We start from the raw sequence: 19936 nt of genomic DNA, 5'->3' as shown, positions 1-19936 counted from the left end.
GCAAAGGCACACCCCATCCAACATTGTCCTTTCATATTCCACTGTGACCCTGCCAGCCAGGAGAAGGCTTCCTCCGAAGTCACACAGCCTCCAGCCCCTTGGCTTACCAAATGCCCCAGACCCTTGTGATCTGGCCATGCTGGATGTCTAGCTGAAGTGGGAGAGGGCATCCACCATCACCGTGTTCCAGAAACATCACTGTTCATGCCTCAAGTCCTACCAAGTACATTTAAGAAAACTACTTTGTCTTCAGGCCCACCTAAGAAACAGACACCATTTTTAATTCTTTCCCCTCTTACCCCGCCCTCATGTGCTCCCCCCCATCACAGAAAGAAGCACAGGTTCTTGAAACTGCCAGCCAGGGCTTAGCAGACAGACTCAACTGAATCTGGCTGGGATTATTCTAGAACATCAAGTACTATAATGGATATTTTTAAGTTCTTGGGGGAAAAAATACCAGAATTACATGGAGCATTGATTTTTAAAAAATACCAGTGTTTTTAAAAAGTAGTTTTGCATTCTTATCAAGAGGAGCACGCCTCTCCCACCTCTCTGAAGTTGCTCAGTGCTTGCTTTTTGAGGGAAGAGTGTCCTTTTGTGGAGGGTTACTATTTTATCTGTCACCTTGGCATCAAGCCTTCCCCTATAACTGGGTTTTGACATGTAAAGCGGGAGTCAGCCTTCAAGTCTTTCCCACATGGATGGATGTCATAGCCCCAGCAGGACTTGTCAAAACAACTACCTGGTGTCCCCTGCTTTGCAATGAGGATTTCCTCACAGTCCAGTGTCACACATCAGTTGTGGGCCCTTGTATTCTATACTTTTAAAGATCATTTTTACTTTTAATTAACAAATATAATTATGTGTATTTATAGGGAACAATGTAATGCTTTGACATATATTTACAGTGTGGACTGATTAAATCAGACCAATTAATATATCTGTCACCCCACATACTTATTTTATTGTGGTAAAAATGTTTTAAACCTACACTTTTAACAATTTGAAATACACAGTGTGTTTCTGTTTGTTACAGTCACTCTCTGTGCAGTAGACCACTACAGCCTTAGGCCACCTTGTTCTCTTGGTAAGAATCTACCTTCTCCCTGTCCACACCCACTGCCCACCTTCGGCCTCTACTCTCTACTTATGTGAGTTCAACTCTTTAGAGTCCTCACATAAATGAGACCATGTAGTATTTGTCTTTGGACTGGCTTATTTCATTCAGCATAGTGTCTGTACATTCATCCATGTCACAGGGAAGAGGTTTCAACTGTGTATCTTTATTCACTACGTTTTCTTGATCTGCTGATGGACATTCAGATTGCTTCCCTATCTTAGCTATTGTGAATAAACGTATAAACAGAAGAGGGATTGTTGGGTCCTATGGCAATTCTACCTCTAGTTGTCTGAGGAACCCCCATACCGTTTTCAATAATGGTTATATTAATTTACATTCACCAAATTGCACACAAGAGATCCTGCCCAGCCACACCCCACCAATATGTTTTGTCTTTTTGATAGTAGCCAAGCCAACGTGTGAGATAATATCTCACTGTGATTTTTCTCTGCATGTCACTGATTATTAGTGATGATAAACATTTTTTTCATATCTATCTGTTGACCATTTGTATGTCTTCTTTTGAGAACAGTCTGTTTAGGGTCTTTGCTTATTTTTCAGTTGGTTTATTTCTCTTGCTGTTGAGTTGTTGAAGTTCCCTGTGTGTCTGTTAGCCCTTATCAGATATAGGGTTTGCAAACTGCAGACCTTTTTAGCTCCATGCATCCCCTTTGCCTGTCCTTTTGTTTGAAAGAGAAGAAGAGAGAGATAAGAAATGGAATGCTTGCCTAAGCCGATGTTGTGCAGGATTCCCCTCTACTGTCTTCCAGGTGTTGTGGAGGGTCCCCTCTACTGTCTTCCAGCTGTTCTACGGTTCGGTTCCCGTCTGGCAGCACGATGAGTCTACTATTGAAACTCTCTATTGAATTTTTCTGTTCTGCCATTATGTTCTCCAGCTTCAGGGTTTCTGTATTTTTTCCTATTTATGATATCAGCTTTTTTATAAAACTTCTAATTTTGTTAATTCATTGTTTTCCTGATTTTATTTAGTTATTTATCTGTGTCATCTTGCATTTCATTGAGCTTCTTTAAGATATTTATTTTGAATTCTTTTTTGATTAATTTGTTTATTTCCATTTCTTTGTAGTCAGTGATTGGAGTTTTGAGTTTCTTTTGGTGGTCTCATGGTTGTGTGATTTTTCATTAAAACTACCCAGAACAAAATCCTGAATAATTCAAGAAATAACAGTTTTTGCTCTTTGAATAATTAATTCTGGAAACTTCTTGTTTATCAAAACTGCTGATATACACTCCTTAAATTGAAATTTTAATTCTGCAAGCATGCATAAAAATATATTTCAACCATAACATCAGGAAAAGTGAGTTCCTGATTTTGCCTTGGAAACACCAGGATAAGTGATAAGAGATGCTTCATTTTTTTAATTAAATATTTATTTTTTTGTAGTTGTAGTTGGACACAACAACTTTATTTTATTTATTATTTTTATGTGGTGCTGAGAATCGAACCCAGGGCCTCGAACCTGTGAGAAGAGTGCTCCACCGCTGATCCACAACCCCAGCACCCTTGTTTCTTTTTCTTTTTTAAAAATGTGTTTGCTGGGGCTGTGGATGTGGCTCAAGTGGTAGCGTGCTCGCCTGGCATGTATTTGGCCCGGGTTCGATCCTCGGCACCACATACAGACAAGGATGTTGTGTCCGCCGAAAACTAAAAAATAAATATTAAAATTCTCTCTCTCTCTCAAAAAAAAAATTAATAAAATGTGTTTGCTGCCAGGTGCAGTGGCACATGACCATAATCTCATGGCTCATAGGGATTGTAAGTTTAAAGTCAGTGAGGCCCTAACCAACTTAGTGAGACCTTGTCTCTATAAAAAGGAGAAACTGCTGGGAATATCGTTTGGTGGTTAAGTTCCCTTGCGTTCAATCCCCAATCAAAAAAAAAAAAAATCATCCATTGATGTCATCCTACTGATAGTAAGGTAGGTACAAGAACATATTGAGAAAGAGTAAGAACGTATTGGACCAAAAGTCAACCATGTTACTTCAAAGTAGTCAATAAACATTTTAAACTAATCTGGTCTTTTCCATGACTCTGAGTCTAACTTCATGTTTTGCATAAGCACAAAGGTGTTGTATCTGATTCTGCACCATTTTTTATTTCTATCAGGAGAGTACACTTTTTTAGCCATTGAAAGATTTCTTCAAAGTGAAATATTTTTAAAAAATGTATATGATTTTTTTAGTTTTTCCACTAAAAACTTTACTTCAGAGGCTTCAGCAATGAGAATTAGGTTAAAAAACAGCATCCCATGTGAAAACACCTTTTAAAAAAATAATAAATTTCTTTATTGTTTGCTTCTTTGCTTTTGACATTTAGGTTTTTTCCTCCTGCTAGTTTTCTCTTCACCCAGGGTTTATTCTTAGGATTCTCATTACTTGAGATGGTTTTACCAGTTGGCGGTTTACACCAGCTCTTCTCTGCTGCTCTTTATTTGTGTGTGTATAACAATAAAATGTATAGTGCAGTGGGCCAATCAGCTTTTAAATCCTCCAGGAGGCATACAGCAAGTGCTGACTCTATGGTAGGCAAAATTTAGAAGCAAATCTAAATTTTCCTTGTTTGAAACTTCTAAGAGAAGCCTTCTAAGTTTGCTGAAATAGAATTTCTGAAGGTAATTAATGCACAGAGCACTTTAAAAAGTTTTTATTCTGTCACATAAGTTAAAGATTTTCTCAGAAGACATTTTACCTTTTAGATTCTATAAAAGTGGTATTCATTAATTTTTATGGATGAACATGTGTATGCATTTTCACGTAAATCAAATCTGTTATAGTTTGAGATTTAAAAAAGACCAAAAACTCTACAATGAGATTTTAAAGTTTGACATAGCAGTTTAAAAGTATAAGGGAATAGAAGAGATTCTATTAGTCATGTTTTAGTTGCTGTGACCAAAATTTCTGACATAAACCACTGAAGGGAGGAAGGTTTCTGTTCTGGCTCATGGTTTCAGAGCTCTCAGATCCGAGGACAGAACTTCCCTACCTCTTCATCATTTTCTACTCTTTAGAAAGACACTTAACACAGCCTCTGATTTGTTCTTCTTGGGTCAGATATTTCCACTGGCTGCTAAACTTCGCACTGTGTGGGTTGGGCTCCATGTGCCCTGTATTGAGTTGGCAGATAGGAGAGGTGATGTGAGATGTGGGAAGTGGGAAGTGGGAAGGGGAGGTTCAGGGCGAGGGAACTTAACTCACAGGCACACCACTGAGGGTGTAGATAAACTGTCCCCCCCCTTGTTGTGACTCTTAATTTAGAGCAGTAATTCACTAACTAAAACTCAAAAATTATATAAGATGTCTGGTTAATGAATGCATCACTGTGGCCTATGTACATGTTAGCCATTGCCTCGATAATATTGTGTAATAAAGAGCCACAATGTCTCAAAGTCCCTCAAGGGAACACATGCATTGAGGTATCACAATCAGGAAGCTCTAGGCTCAGGTGTAACTGAGAAGCTCTGATTTGGGCTGCAAATCTTTCAGCTGGGATTCCTGAACAAAAAATCCATGGTCCTCTTTCTGGAACTAGTGGGCTAGGAGGGCCATATTTTTTTAATGATCATAACAGAGGTATACAGCAAACACATTTCAGGCCTCTACGTTGTCATATTTCTAAATCCAAAGCATGTGTCTTGGGTGAGTTCCAAGTCATGAGACAGGGAGGCCCCTCCACCTTTAGTGGGAGGCACCCTGCAGGTGCTCCAAGGGAGGGGGCAGACTACGGCCAATAATCCAATCTATCTCAGCCTGTAGCTCCAGTACAAGTCAAGCAACTCTTCTGTTTTCAGCAGTCTTAATAGAGCTTTCTTTATTTCATCATGTCCAGTATCTATTAAGTGAGGAAAAAAAGTGAAGAAAACATTGATAAACTGAAACTACATAGTCAATAACCTCTATCCTTTCCATCTGTCCATCTCAAAGATTCTAACAGATGGAAAGATTGCTATCATGGCCTTTTGGATTGGACTATAGAAAGAACAAAGCAGGAAGTAAAGCAAAGCATGTGGGAAAAAACTCAAATTCAAGTTTTATTTTTAACCAGGTTTTTCCTACTTTTTTCAATTTTCTAATTTTATTAGCTTTTAAAATTATTTCCATTTTATATTTTTTGGTAAGTTTCCCAATATTTAACTAAATTAAATATATTTTAAATTTTCCTCTGATTTTATCAGTGTGGATACTATTACCCCCTCCCTCCTTTTTTCTTGTAAACATGAGAAGGCAAATTAATCTCATTTGCAAATTTTCTGTCATGCTGCTCTGATCATATTATTTCCTTGCTCATAGACTTTCATTGGTTCTTTATTGCTTATTGAAGTAAGTCCAACTACCTAGCTTGTTAGGAATCTTGTATAAATTAAATGTAATATGAGATGTGATCTATTTTGTGGTTCAAGAGGGACCATCCGGTCTAGCAGCAATTATGATTTTATTGAGACTTGAATATACAATTTTCTTTTATGAGACATAATCATATAATTCTAAGATTTATAATCAGGAGAAATAGTTAATACAGACAACAATACTTTTTTGGTGTTCAGCCAAAAAGTAATTTTGATCAAATTTGAAAAAATTCAGTAATTTGTCATTGCTAAAAACATGGATATAACTTTTCAGATTCATGTTATATAAGGATAAGGATTCTTTCTTATATTTAATTGTTCTCTACTATTAATTTTGAAGTTATAAAACACTGGTCATATACTTTAGAATAATGATTTCTCCTGTCCTCTGTGTCAAAGCAAGACATTTGCTGAGTTTTGAAATTTTTCTTCTCTTTTTATATTTGCTTTCTTGGCATTGGTGCTGTTGATCTTCACAGCTTTTGTTGTTTTCATTGTTGTAGAGCTGGCTTATTTAAGGTTTTGATTTTTTTCTGTTTTGATTGGGAATGGAAGGTGATTATGTTCAATCTCTTAAGTGCCTGAGCAACAGGTAAGTGAACCTCCAATTTATTTTGTATTACTCTGCTAGAGAGAGCTCCATCAACCTTGGTTGTTAGGGTATGGGTGGCATTGGTGCTTATAAACTCAGGTCACACTCGAGGTTGATGTTACACTGCTTTCATTTCCTTGTCTCTCAAGGGTTTTTTCTTAGTATAGAGTCAATTGATTATTTCTCTGAGAATATGTATATATGGTACTTAGGGCAAATGGAGTTGGATTAATATTACATGTGTTCAGGTTGCAGTTTTATCTGGATATTTGTATATTGTATGAATGACTTACTATTGCTACCTTTCTGCATAAAATCTGAGAATGTCTTTATTTTATCTTCATTCCTGAAGGACTTTTTTTTTTTTTGGAAATAGGTTTGTGAATTGTCAGTCTTTTCTTTCAAGCCTTGATAATGCACTACCACTGTTTTCGAGCCTTAATAGTTTCTAAGGAGAAACCCAACCCATTAAAGTTGTTGTTCTTTCATGTGTAATATGTTGTTTCTGTTGGGCTGCTTTTAAGATCCTTTCTTTGCCGTCAGTTTCTAGAAGTTTATGTATGGTGTGCCTTATTATAGATTTCTTTGTGCTTACCATGTTTGGTGTTTCCTCAGCTTCTGGAATCTGTTGATTTTATCAGATTGTTTTTCTGTGAATTTTTCTTTTGTCAGATTTGGGAAAGGTTGAGCCTTTATTTCTTGAATTCATCACTCTCTCTTCTTTCCTTACTGAATTCATTGACCAGACTATTAGATCTTTTAATGTTGTCTCACAGGATCGAGAGATTTCTTTTTTTCTCTGTTGTTCAGTTTAAATAATTTCTATTGTTCTCTTTTTTATTTTTCTATTTTTTCTTGGCGGGGTTATTTTTTTTGTCTTTTGGAACTGGGGCTCAAACCCAGGGCTAAGTGAATGTGATGCAGACACTTTGCCACTGAGCTACATTCAGCCCTGTATTAATCTCTTTTTTAGTTCATTGTTTCTTCTATTATCTACATTTTGCTCTTGAGCACTTCTAATGAGTTTTTAATTTAGGTTATTGAATTTTTCAATTCTAAATTTCTATTTTTTTATATTTGTGTTTCTTTGATGAGATATTTTATTTTCTCATTTGTTTCAAGGGTGTTTGAAGGATCCTTGAAGAACTTTTTATACCTTTTGTCTTTGTACTTTAAAAGTCTTGTCATATTTTTCCAAAATCTTTGTCTCTCATATTGGCATCTACTGTGTGTTTCTTCTGAGTTGAGATTTTTCTGATTCTTGGTAAACATTATTTTAATTTGATTGTGGGATCTTTTCAGAATTAGTTTTATTATCAAAGTCTAGTTTGTGTTTAAATCTTGTTACTTGTTACTACCTAGGTGAGACAGTGGTTAGGACTCTGTACCTATTCCTACCCCACTGTACCAGTGTCTGCACACAGTTGGAGAAGGACCACTGTTTTCTCTTATGGTTTTTGGCTCTTGTCACACAGATTGTGTTTATTGGGTTTGTCCTCTCTTTGCCTTTGTATAGAGAGAGCAGTCTCATCTTGTTATTGTTGTTTTTCTATATTTTTTGGATTGTTTCAGGAGGGAGTACCACTTCATTGACATTCTGAGCTGTAAGCTGCTTTGCCAGTCTGGGATATATAGGCAGCAAAGAAAGCAAAGCCAGCTACTCACTGCCAGTTCTTTTCTGGAGGCCTGAGGTCTTCATATAGTCCTACTTCATTTCCACTTTTTAGAGCTTCCTGATGTCCATTTCATCCATTTTCTCTAGAGTTTTTAAATGTAATAAGCAAGAATAAGATGAAATGAACCAATTCCATCTGCTCTTGCCATGCAGACTAATTGTAAGGTAGTTAAATTTGTCAACTCCTTTATGGTTTGTACCTTTTTTGTTTTATTATGTTTTCTCAGAATTCCTAGTGTATACCAAGTTTATGAACTCCTGTATTTTTCTTCTGATAGATTTAAAGTTTGTTTTCTACATTTAAATCTTAAATCTTTCCTAAATTTTTTTGTTGAGATGAGGAAGCAAAATTCTGCAAAGTTTTGGGAACCTAGTAGGTAGAACGATAAGGATGGCAAAATAAACATAGAACCCCAATATTTTAATATATTTCAAACTAAAAACTAGGAATTAAAATATTTATCAATTTGATGTTTTATAATTTGTTGTTATAAAATTTATTTTAATGTTTTTTTAATCAAGTGACCTGTATTTTCATACATAGCAGATTAGAAACCAGCTTGTCCTCTAGTCCAAGTCTCTTTATGTTACAGATTTTGTCACTAAAGCTGCCATATTTCTGTATTGATTATACTTTGCTCTCGAGTATATTGCATTGTTTTATAGCTTACTTACATCTTTAACCCCTTCATCTCTTACCCAGTATTCTTTTTTGTTTTGAAGAATTATAAAGAAAAGAAATTTAAAATGCTTGTGAAAGTGTGGAATAAAAATCTAAGACATGAGAAAAATGATTTGTAGTGTATCTTTCTATCAGTACAGAAAAATACATTTTAACTTATAGATTTTGTGAAAGTCTCAGCCTCTTCCATCATAACTTAAGTTCATCCAAGATAAAACCATTATCTTGCTCAGTACAATATTATATACCTCTTTCATAAATCAGTTATGGATGATTTTTTTGAAAGTTTATAGTTCACCAAGGTGCTTAAGTGTAAATATAATTTTTAGGTTTAAATCTTTTTTTTTTTTTTTTGCTATGCTGGGGATAGAACCCAGGTTTTTCCACACACTAGGCAAGTCTTACGCCACTTGACTCCATCCCCAGTCTAGTGTAGATAGAGTTTTTAAAAACCAGTTGAAAACCCCAAAGTTTTTCATTAGGCACTGCTATCTAAGCTAGAGAAAGAGTAAGAATAAAGGCCAAGTTGGGTAGGGAAAGGGTATTACTGTAATACAGATGATAAATCGAAAGAAAATAGAAAAATTGTGATCTTTAGGTATAATTAAGGACAAAAAGTGGGCTCTAACAAAAGAGGTGAAAGATCTATACAATGAAAACTACAGAACCCTGAAAAAAGAAATAGAAGAAGACCTTAGAAGATGGAACGACTTACCTTGCTCATGGATTAGTAGAATTAATATTATTAAGATGGCCATATTATCAAAAGCAATTTACAGATTCAATGCAATTCCCATCAAAATCCCAATGACATTCCTTGCAGAAATTGAAAAAGCAATCATGAAATTCATCTGGAAAAATAAGAGACCCAGAATAGCTAAAGTAATTCTAAGCAGGAAGAGTGAAATTGGTGGTATCGCGATTCAAGATTTTAAACTATACTATAGAACAATAGTAACAAAACAGCATGGTACTGGCACCAAAACAGGCAGGTGGACCAATGATACAGAATAGAGAACACAGAGACAAATCCACAAAATTACAGCTATCTTATATTTGACAAAGGTGCTAAAACCATGCAATGGAGAAAGGATAACATCTTCAACAAATGGTTCTGCGAGAACTGGAAATCCATATGCAACAAAATAAAATTGAATCCCTCTCTCTCACCATGCACAAAAGTGAACTCAAAATGAATCAAGGAGCTAGGAATCATACCAGAGACACTGCGTCTAATAGAAGATAAAGTTGGCCCTAATCTTCATCACATGGGGGCAGGTTCCAAATTTCTTAATAAGACACCTATAGCATAAGAGTTAAAACCAAGAATCAACAAATGGGATGAATTCAAACTAAAAAGTTTTTTCTCAGCAAGAGAAATAATATGTGAGGTGAATAGGGATCCTACATCCTGGGAACAAATTTTTACCCCTCAAACATCAGATAGAGCTCTAATCTCTAGAATATACAAAGAACTCAAAAAGTTAAACAACAAAAAAGCAAATAACCCAAACAATAAATGGGCCAAGGACTTGAACAGAAACTTCTCAGAAGAGGATATATAATCAATCAACAAATACATGAAAAAATGCTCACCATCTCTAGCAGTCAGAGAAATGCAAATTAAAACTACTCTAAGATACCATCTCACTCCAATAAGAATGGCAGCCATTATGAAGTCAAACAACAATAAGCGCTGGCGAGGATGCACGGGGGTGGTGGGAGAAGGTACACTCATACATTGCTAGTGGGACTGCAAATTGGTGCAGCCAATTTGGAAAGCAGTATGGAGATTCCTTGGAAAGCTGGGAATGGAACCACCATTTGACCCAGCTATTGCCCTTCTTGGACTATACCCAAAAGACCTTAAAAGAGCATACTACAGGGATACAGCCACATCAATGTTTATGGCAGCATAATTCACAATAGCTAGAATGTGGAACCAACCTAGATGCTCTTCAATAGATGAATGGATTAAAAATGTGGCATTTATACATAATGGAATATTACTCGGCACTAAAAAATAATAAGATCATGACATTTGCAGGCAAATGGATGGCATTAGAGCAGATTATGCTAAGTGAAGTTAGCCAATCCCTAAAAAACAAATGCCAAATGTCTTCTCTGATATAAGGCGGGTGACTCAAAATTAGACAGGGAGGAAGAGCATGAGAAGAAGGCTACCATTAAATAGGGAAAGAGAGGTGGGAGGGAAAAAGAGGGTAAAGGGGAGTTGCATGAAAGATGGAAGGAGAACCTCATTATTATACAGAATACATATATGATGTTGTAATGACAAAAAGAAAAAAAAGTGTGTCACATTACATTAGAAAGAGAGAAAGGATGTGAGAGGAGGGGAGGAGTAATGAGGATAGGAAGGACAGCAGAATAGTATAGACAATACGATTGATGTATGTACATTCCATGTATGTATTATATGTCAAAATACATTCTGCTATCATGTATGACTAAAAATAAAAATAAATAAATAAATAAATAACTCTCTCTCTCTCTCTCTCTCTCTCTCTCTCTCTCTCTCTCTCTTTAAAAAAAGAGAAGAAACATTAGTTTGGCAAACTTGAAATATAGGAGGCTTTAACCAGAAATGGGGATGTTTGTGCTGTTGTTTCTGGTAGTATAGATGGGGATTGATGACACTACCTGGAGTCTGTACAGCTACATTAGCCTGGGGTTTCAATCTCCCTGCTCATGCTGTTATTATTAAGGTAGGAGCTTACTTTCTTTTTATACAGATTCGTGTGAGTGTTAAAACAAACCTATGGATTGATATATTTAGAAAAAATATTGTGATTTGGCTGTTTCTTTGAATGTTAATTTATATAAGAGAAAAAATATTTTCTCCAATAAAATTCAGTTTATATTGTAAAAATGTAACTATCACAGATGATGAAGGGATTAGTTAAAATACACTTTTGAGATCTTACTGTATTTGTCCAATTTCAGTATTCAGCTCTTCAGGATTATATTTATGTATATTTATGTAAATTTTTATTAACTTTTCCTTATCTAGGGAACACTAATATATGCTGCAAAAAGAGGCTCCTTTATTGACCTTGGAATTTTAGATGTCATGCAGATATTTGGCCGAGCTGGACAACCACAATTTGACAAATTTGGGGAAGGAGTCATTATAACAACACATGATAAACTCAGCCATTACCTCACTCTGCTCACTGAACAAAACCCAATTGAGAGTCATTTTCTTTTTTTTTTTTCCAAGATTTAATGTACATTTATTCTTAACACGTGGAACATATAGTATAAAGATTTCATACTGAATACATGATATTCATTAAGCCAAAAAAGGAAAAAAAGGAGGAATTTACATCAAGTTTCAGCTACATTGTTGAAATACAAATATGCAGATTTTATCACTGAAAAAATCTCAATTGTGTTTCTTCATCAGGAATTTCAACTGAACCTAGAACTTTTTCACACCTCGATTAGAAAGAAAACAAAACAAAACAAAAACCCAGAAAAAAATAAACTATAAGTTGATTGGCTGCTGAGACAGCAAGGACTTTCTACAGAGACCTGTACAGCATCACACCAAGAGGGGCGATGTCTGGCAAGAGATTAAATAGCTGTGTCTCGCTTTGTGCAGGTCACCAACTTGTTAACTCGTCATACTATAAAGGGGTAGCTGGGAGAGGGACCAAACTGTGGGGATCCAAGGGTATGTGCAATGTACAACGTCATATATATACACACGTGGCAGCGCAGTCGCTGAAGCTAAAGGTTAAAACCAGTTCTAAGAGGTGATCTCAGGGTTATTCATACAATCAAGGAGGAGAGAAAGAGGTCAGGGTGTTGTAGGTTCACACATGATACTTTGGGGGAAAAGCCTTTTTTTTTTTTTCTCCTCAACGTTTAACTAAAAACATTTTTAAAAACTACAGCTTGCTGCTGACCCAGCGTCTTCTCTCATTTCCATGTGAGACATTATTATTACAGTATGTTTACAGTATCAGGTGTACAGTACAGTACATGAAAGGGTCTATACTCTACTGCACAGGCCTCTCCAGTGAACAGGGTCTGCTCACAACTGCGAACTTCTCGGCTCCTGCGAGATTGTGAATGTACAGCGATAAACCACACACAGTTCAGCAGTCACCTTTTTGTCCTTCAGAGTTTTTTTTTGTATTTCTTTCTTTCTTTCTTTTTTTACCATTAAAAACAGTTATGAAATGTGGCATCCCATTGATGCAAGGACCGGGGAAGCCATTTTTAGTTTTTTTTGTTTGTTTGTTTGTTTTTTCCCCAAACTCACTGTAAACAACAGTAACTTTGGTTAAAATAAAAAAGTCTTCTATGTAGGCAGAGCTTTGTCTTTTCAAATAGGGTGGGGTCCTGAGGGGAAGTAAGGTAAGGACAGGAACAGAAGGGTGTGAGGAGTGGGGAAGTGGGGGAGGAAAGAGAAAACAGGAGAGACTTTTTTCCCAAGGGAGAAGCTGGACAGCACAGGGTAAACTGGATTCTGAGGTGGTTTTGCATAAATAAAGGGCAACGGTCAGTTTCTAAGTTCTCCACACACGCACACACACACGGGGGGTGGGGGGAGGTGTCCCACGGCTGTCATGACTGGCCAATCAAAAACAGTACATCACAAATGACTTGTGAAACTAATGAGTTCATCAATGGTGACACTGAGATGTCCAACAGCCGCGACTCATACAGAGTGAACTCGGAGTGGTTCTCGTCCACCTTGGCCAGGGCAAGCAGCGCGCGAGCAGCCCGCCGCATCATGTCCACACTAGTTGGCTCAAAGGGTGGGTTCTGCATGTGCAGGAGGCTGGCCTGGCTCTGTTGGAATTGCATGGCAGCAAGGCTGTCCTCGAGGAAGCCCAGGAGGTTGCCGATGCTGCCCTTCTGCACTGCAATGGCACGGGCTGCCAGGCTGTCCCCCTGCGCCAGGTTGGCCAGCAGTACCACGGCCATCTCCCGGCACACTGGGTTCTTTCGGTAACTGAGGAAGCGCACCATGGTGCTATACAACTTCTCCAGGCGGCTGAAGGGGGGTGTGGCCAGAATCAGGTCCACATTGTTGTCCTGGATGCTGAGTTTGCTGAGGGTTTCCAAGACCAGTCTCTGGGGGGAGAGGACGGCATTGGGGCCCAGGGTGGAGAAAGGGTCCTGGGCTTCAGCTGAAGGCCAAACTGCCCAGTGTAGGAGTCCGTCCAGGACAGGCAGGCAAATGCTCTCGGGGTATGAGGAGAGGTCCAATTGCCCCGAGATGTTGGCGAGCGTGACCAAGGTGTTTTCCCGGAGCATCTCCAAGCAGTCCCACCACCACTCCACTTTATTGCAGTTCACCCCTTGGTCCTGTTCCTCCTCCTTCTCATAAGTTAGTGGTGCCTGCTCTCGTTCTGGGTGCTTGTGGTGCAGCAGGATCAGCTTGCCTAGGATGAGCAGCAGCCCTGGGTGTTTAGACATCTCAAAATCATTGCCTGGCACAAATGACAGGCTTCGGATGGTATTGGAGACACAGACACAGCGCTTGGCAAGGGAATCCTACCAATCCAGAAGGGTACACAGTGGGGTCTCATCCTTACTGTGGGGTTCATCCTCTAGGATCTTGATGTTCCGGTGGCTCTGTGCTGGGTTAATGCCAAATGGAAATTTGCTGCTTTCCTTGGTGGCTTCTGCACTTTTAGCTCCCTCCTCTGTCAACGTGCTAGATCGAGTAGACAACATGTCATCCATAGTGGCTGTGATCCGTTTTTCTGGAGGGCCATCAGGTGGGGGTCCCTCTTGTTCTGTCGTCCCTGGCACACCCTCTACTGTTATGACATGTTTCCGGGGGGCTGTTGGACAGGGCACAGGAGGCCGAGAAGGCAGCAGCTCTGTCTTGCTCTCAAAGTGGGTCTGGATATGCTCAGTGGTGTCCCCCCCACCAATCCGCCAGTGCAGCAGGCCACTGTCAAACTCCTGGACATGCCCAAGCTTATCTGAGCAGTCCACCACAAACGGGTCATTCTTCTGTACGATCTTTACCGGAAGCTTGTCAAACTTACTGATTAGCTTCTCCTCACAATTCTCTGGAGCTGGCTTGTCCTTGCCTAAAAAGGCCATCTCCTCATCATTTTCAACTGTCTCCTCTTCTTCTTCTTCCTCTAGTTTAGGACCTAGAAGTTCTTCTTCTTCTTCTTCCCCCTCCCTGGGGGCTGGACTAGACACCTTGCTGAATCTCCCAGGATCCAGAAGTGTTCTCTGTCCTGGGTCACCCACCTCATACTCCTTTAAAATGCCAAAGATCTCAATCAGGCATCGTCGGAAATATTCCACAAGGAGCTCCAGCAACCCTGGGAGCTGACTGAGGTTGAAGGTCATAATGCTGTTGTCATCATATAGCAGGATGTTAATGGTGTCTAATGCCCACGTGCTCTCTGCCAGAAGCCCAGACTTGAGGGACATCATTACCCGCCATGCCTCCGGGGTTCCAATGTCTTTCATTGTGAGCCGCCTTCTCTGCTTCAACACAGGCTGTGTAGCTTCAACAGAGCCAGGTGGGAAGGTGATATCGCGCCGAATCATGGGGGGCTGAGGAATGTGATTCTGCATGCTTGGTGGGGGCTGGTAGTTGGATGGAGGGGGCCTTGTCATGGTGGGCACAGGGGCAGAGGGACCATATGGAGGCTGGCGTGTGCCATGGGAAGGCCAAGGGCCTTCGTGGTTGGCCCTCTGATCCGTGTGCAGCATTTCATCTGTTCGGTTCACACCATGATAAGCAGGACCCTGGGGGGCAGAGCCTGTGCTCTGCCTGTTGGCATAATTATAGGTCATGTCATTACGCCCCTGCCACATGGTGCCTTGCTGAGCAACTTCAGCTGATGCCTGTATGGGGCCGCCCATCATTTGCGGTGGCATGTTCTGCTGGGCATTGGAGCCAGGGGGTGCAGAGACTCGGTCTCGGCCAAACTGGAATGGAAATTGGTTCTGGGGGCTGCCTGCTGGTCGGCGCTCAGTAGCAGCAGTGGCAGTAGCAGGATAGGCATTGCCGTACTGGTTGTACACATCTTGCTGAGGGGAAGGCTGGGCAGCTTGTTGCTGGGTGGCAGACTGAGACTGGGCGGGGGGCAACTGCTGCTGTTGAGGCTGCCCCTGCCCAGTGCTGTATGGCACGCTGTACATCTCTCCTTCATGCCGTTTGGCAGGAGGGCCGTATGTGCCATCCATTGGCCGCTTATAATTCTGCTGTTGCTGCTGATACATTGTGGTCTGCTGGCTGGGAAAGGGGCTACCGGAAGGGGTGCCTTGGGTGGAGAACTGATTGCGATAGGAATCATGTCGTTGCTGCTGCTGCTGTTGCTGCTGCGGGGGGTAGCGGCTAGGAGAATACATCCCTGAGTCTGGGGTAGAAGGCATGAGATTGGGCTGGGGGGCCCCAGTGCCCATATTTCCCTCAGGCCCTATTCCAGGCTCCGTCCTCACTCTGTCATAAGGACCTCCATAGGGGTAATGCTGCCGTGGTCCCATAGCCACATTTCCGAGCCCAGGGCCTGCAGCTCGGCTGTAGGGGTCACCCATACCGCCATTGGGGCCCTGCCCTGAGGACATGAAGGGATCACTCCCTGGAGCTTTCCTCATGCTGCCATAAGGATCCTTATTTGGCTCATAGGACATGCGCCCCATCATGTCAGAGGTATTCATACTGGGCTGATACCCAGGGTTTGGAGTCATGGAATTCCGTTTATGGAATGTGGGGTCACTTCCATCAGGAAAGGCATCCTGGATCCCGACTGAATTGCTCCTACTCATGCCTGGAAAGGGGGGGATCTGACTGTGTGGTGTGGATGCTGGAGTTGGTGGCTTCAGGTCTCCTCCTTCTGCCATGGAACTGCTGGTTGACTGAGGAGTCTGAGGCCCCTGCATAGACCCTGATCCTGCAGGAGAGGGGGTTGAATCTTGGGCTGGGACTTCTTGGAATCAGCAGCTGCAAAGATGTCTGGGGGAGGATCTTCTCCCCGCTCAATCTTGCATTCAAAGGCATAGAGACATTGGATACACTGCTTTTTCAAGGAGCTGGCAGCACTGCTTGATGTGCCCACATTGAGGTTGGTTGCAAGTTCCCACCATTTTTTGTTCTTGTTGACCTGAGCCAATCCACCAATCTCCTTCACAGACACATAGAGGCGATAGAGGTCCAGAGGTTTCCTACCCACTGCTGGCAGATTTGTCATACCCATGGCCTTCTCCTCTGTGAAGGCCAGATAACGGTCCACCCACATTTTCCTCTCAGGCTCACCACCAAGCTCATACAACTTGGTGATCTTCTCATTAGTTGTAGTAAAAGAACTGGACTTCTTGGATTTAGATTCTGTCTTGGGTGTCCCATCTGCCTTATTGTTCATTTTGGTAGCTGGAGTTAACTTGACGTCCCCAAGACCCATCATCTCTGGGCTGGCTGCCATCCCTGCTGAATTGTTGGCCATGGTTCCACCCATGGGATATGGGGGTCCCTGAGGGTTGATCATGCCAGCCATAGTATTAATTCCTTGTCCATAGGGAGTTCAAGTTCCCATCATGCCCCCTTGACTCATATTGGGATAGCCTGGTGGCCTGTTTTGGATAGAGTTGGCAGCAACATGCATGGCGACAGCAGATTCTTGAGTTTTCCGGTTCATGCCCCCTGGTGGGGGACACATCCCTGACCCAACCTGAGGTGGCATATTGGCCATATTTGGGCCATAAGGCCTGTTTCCCATGGAGGCATGACTCATTCTCCCTGGAGGAAGTGTGCCATAAGGTGGGATGCCTGGTTGCCCATGCATCTGACCTCCAGCACCCATGGGGTTCATGCTTCCAGCCATGCCTGCACTGGGATAGTTGGCATTGGGCAAGGCATTGTAGTTTGGCTGCCTGGGGTAGCCTCTTTGTGGGCCATACTGATCCCCTTGGGGACCATAGCTCCCCATGGAATTTTGCTGGTAGGAACCCATGCCTGTGTGCATCTGTCCTCCAGAAGGCTGACGCGGAGACAAGGCCGAGCCGGGCTGCGGGGAACTGTACTAGGGCATCTGGGGGTTCCTCTGCATATAACCTCGATCTTGGGCAATGCTTGATTGGTTCATGGAAGGATGTATGATGCTGTCTGACTGGCCACTGGGTGGCCGAGGTGGCATCTGGTTGCCTGGCACTGCAGCAGGCGAGAGTGGTCCTGAGCGAGACTGAGCAACACTGGCAGGAGAGCCAACAGGGGACGGGGAGGGGCCTTGGATGCCAGGTAGGTGAGGGGAGGTATGAGGAGAGAAAGGAGACTGAGCTGGATTACTCTGCTCTCCTTGGCTGCTGGAAATCCCTGATGTGCTCACTCCAGGACTCAGAGCTCCTTCTGTCCCCATGGGGAGATCATCTATTGAACCAGACAGATCAGGCAAGCTGGAGGTCTTGACTGAAGACTCAGGTTCATATCTTCTTGCCCTCCCTTACTGGAGGTCATTGAGGGGGCTGAGGCTGCCTGAGACCCAAAAGAATCTTGAGAAAGCTCCTGTGGTGGAGGGAAGCGCTGCTGGGAGTAGGCAGTTTGCTGGGACTGCTGAGACTGGGGCTGAGGATATGCAGCCTGCTGGGAGAGCGTTGAGGATGCTGGCTGCTGAGGTTGCTGCTGCTGGTAGGGAGACTGTGCCTGCGGCTGCGAGTAAGGGGGTTGGCTCTGGGGATGCTGCTGTGTCGTGGACTGCTGGGAAGGGTACGGAGTTGGGGATTGCTGATGTGGAGGCTGAGATGGCTGCTGGGAATATGGAGGCTGAGAGGACTGGAGCTGTGGTGGCTGAGACTGTGGCTGCTGTTGATATGAAGGTTGAGCGTGAGGGGTCTGGGATGGTGGTTGCTGGGAGTAGGGTGGCTGCTGCTGCTGAGGGTGAGGACTTTGCTGGTTGTAATATGGAGTCTGGCCCTGTTGACCATATCCACTGGGGCCTTGTTGTCCATAAGGAGGAATCTGCTGTGCATAAGAGAGGCTGCCCATGGCACTCTGCGCCTGGCCCTGCATGGTCATCGGGTACCGCTGCGGAGTCTGGGACCCATATGGCTGCCCTGGGTACCCATGTCCTTGCTGCGGTCCTGAAGGAGGTCCCTGTTGTTGCGAGTATGGGTTAGTCCCGCCATATGGCTGAGGTCTCATCTTGCCCATCTGATCCATTGGACTGGATGGCTGAGGGGTCCGGGCGAGCGGCTGCCCCCCGCCGCCACTGCTCCCAGGGCTCATGGGCGCGTGGTGGCTTCTTTGTTGGGCCCCGCCGCCGCCGCACCAGCAGCAGCCCCCCAGCACTGCGAGGCCATGTCCGCCGGGCCCTTGCCTGTGCCCCCGTCCTGGGGCCAGCCGCCGTAGTCGCCCCCGGGGTAGCCCTGGTAGCCCCGGGCCGAGCTGGGCGACGTGAGCAGTTGGTTGAGGGTGGGGGTGGCGGTGGGCTGGGGAGTTCCCCCGCCGGCCGCTGAGGGGCCGCCTCCCCCCATGGCCCCGAAGCGCTGCTAAGCGAAGGACGAAGACTACGAGGAGGCGGAGGCGCTGGAGGAGGGAGGCGGCTTGGAGCCGGCGGCCGCCGCGCCGGAGCCCGGAGTGCCACCTCTCGGGGAGCTCAGCGTGTAGGCCTGGGGGGGCGGGGGGGTAGGCGCTGCGGTTGGGGTAGTAGGAGTTGTACGGGTGGTTGGGGAAGCCGTGGTCGTGCGAGTTCTGCTGGGGCCCCGCGTAGGGCTCCAGGCCCCCGCAGCCGCCGCTCTGCAGCGCTGCCAGGCCAGGGCTTTGTTGTCCGCCATGTTGTTGGTGGAAGACGGCGGCCGCCACCGCGGCGACGGCAGACGGGCTCCGGCCGTAGGGTTGCCCGAAGCCATAGGCTGGGGGCTGCAAGGCAGCCGCGGCTGAGTGAGGAGGCGCCCCCACCCCGTCGCTGCTGCCGCCGCCGGGCGGCTCCGTGAGGTTATTGTTCAGGGCGGGCCTAGGGCCAGCGTTCCCGTTCGAGTTCTTCAGGTCCGGCTCCGCGCCGGGCCCGCCGCCGCTGCCGGCTCCGCCGCCGCCGCCGCCGCCACCGCCATTGCTCTCGGCCCTGTCCTGCAGCTCCTTTCCCTGCGGCTGCGGCTGCCCCACGGCGGGGCCCTCGCTTTCCTGCCCGGCGGCTGCCTTCATTTCCCCGAGCTCGGCCGCTGCCGCCTCGCCCCCCGCCTCCTCCCGCTGCTGCTGCTCGGCTTTCTTCAGGTCCGAGGGCGGCGGCGGCGGGTTGCCCAGGCTGCTGGCGGCGGCGGGGGCGACCTGCGCGGCCATGATCCCCGCTGTCTCGTCCGCGGAGAGACCTGGCCCTGTCTTCGTCTTCTCCCCCCCTCCCACCCCGCCCCGGGGCCGAGTCCCCCGGGCTGCCCTCCCCACCCGCCCAGGCGGGCCTCGCGGGGCTCAGCTGCTGCGCTGCGCTCGCTCCTCGCCCTCGCCCCCGCCCCCGCCCCCGCCCCCGCCCCCGCCCCCGCCCCCGCCCCCGCCCCCGCCCCCGCCCCC

The 19936-nt window shown here is 44.2% G+C and overlaps 1 pseudogene; it reads right to left on the bottom strand.

The window, feature by feature from the left end:
- Nucleotides 1-12049: 12049 nt before the first annotated feature.
- LOC144374926 (AT-rich interactive domain-containing protein 1A pseudogene) lies at nt 12050-19735 on the bottom strand (annotated as a pseudogene).
- Nucleotides 19736-19936: the final 201 nt, after the last annotated feature.

The sequence above is a fragment of the Ictidomys tridecemlineatus genome, unplaced genomic scaffold (assembly GCF_052094955.1).
Source record: "Ictidomys tridecemlineatus isolate mIctTri1 unplaced genomic scaffold, mIctTri1.hap1 Scaffold_96, whole genome shotgun sequence".
Lineage (NCBI taxonomy): Eukaryota > Metazoa > Chordata > Mammalia > Rodentia > Sciuridae > Ictidomys > Ictidomys tridecemlineatus.
Note: the sequence above shows the minus strand (reverse complement) of the source record. Positions and strands in the feature narration are given on the sequence as shown.